Source organism: Beta vulgaris, chromosome 5, assembly GCF_026745355.1.
Source record: "Beta vulgaris subsp. vulgaris cultivar EL10 chromosome 5, EL10.2, whole genome shotgun sequence".
NCBI classification, from domain to species: domain Eukaryota; kingdom Viridiplantae; phylum Streptophyta; class Magnoliopsida; order Caryophyllales; family Amaranthaceae; genus Beta; species Beta vulgaris.
The window spans coordinates 26262738-26264198 of record NC_079206.1 but is presented as its reverse complement, the minus strand read 5'-3'; positions in this window follow the sequence as shown (position 1 = coordinate 26264198).

Genomic DNA, 1461 nt, shown 5'->3' with positions numbered 1-1461 from the left:
ACTTGAATTCACGAGTTTATAACGATTTATTGTATATCGAAAATTTGTTATGACTCAAAATTTTACCCCCTTCCTCCCAAAATATAGTTCCCATTTTATTTTTCACAGTCTCCAAGACGTACCTTTGACCTATAATATTTTCTATTTCTTATGAGTAAAAAATATAAAAAGTTTATATTACGAATTTATACATTGAGACGAATATATTACGTATTTATAAATTGAGACAAATCTAACAAAACTCATCATGAATATGATTAGTAAGTGGGACGGAGGGAGTATCATATAGTGATATAGATACGATTATTATTTTTATTATGTTCTCTCCATCTTATTTTCAATTTAGTTAAAATTAGTTGGATTCAGGCTTCGTTTGGTATGGTGTAAAATGTTTTTCATGAAAAATAGTTTTCCTTTTCCTCTCATCTTCCGTTGTTTGGTAAAAGGGTGTAAAATAAGTTTTCTATTAAAGTAGCTATATATGGAAATTATTTTCCTTAGAATAGAAGGGAAAATACATTTTTATCCCTTCTCTTTAGCAACCTTTTACTCTCCTCTTATCCATCCTCTCCCTTCCCCTTTTCCATAACTTTTTAAGATTGAACCAAACCAAAAAATTAGCTTCACAATTGGATTTTCCATGTAAAATGTTATACATCCAACCAAACGGAGCCTCAATTATAATCAGTTTTATTCAGTTTCTAATTTATCTCTCTAATAATAAAATAATAATAATAATAATAATAATAATTATTATTATTATTATTATTATTATTATTATTATTATTATTATTATTATTATTACAATTACGATTATTTCATCATCATCATCATCATTATTATTATTATTATTATTATTATTATTATTATTATTATTATTATTATTATTATTATCATCATCATTTGTTATAAATTGAGAGGATTATAGAGTATTGAGAAGAAAAGATGAGAGAGAAGATTGTTTTTATTATTCACCTCATGGGATACATATATATATATACACAATAATGGGAGAGTCTAGAGTTACGTAATGTGAAAAGTCATGAGGGGATGTTAAAGGTTAGGTAATGCAAAAGGTTGGACATCCACTTATAATTATTCCATGCATAATACTTATTACATAACACTTCCCCTTGGATACATATAAAACATGTCTCATAATGCGCATAAGATGATGCTGCCTCATTAAAAACCTTTACCAGGAAAAACCCAGTGGGAAAAAACCATGGTTAAGGAAAAAAGAGTACATCGCGCATTAACTCCCCTCATAAAAATATCAGTGAAGTTCTGAGAGAACGATTCCAATTTGTCGAACCAGCCTCTTAAAAGTAGCGGTTGGAAGTGCCTTAGTAAATAGATCTGCCAAATTTTCACTTGAACGAACTTGTTGAACATCAATATCGCCACTTTTCTGAGTTCATGAGTGAAGAAGAATTTTGGTGAGATATGTTTTGTCCTATC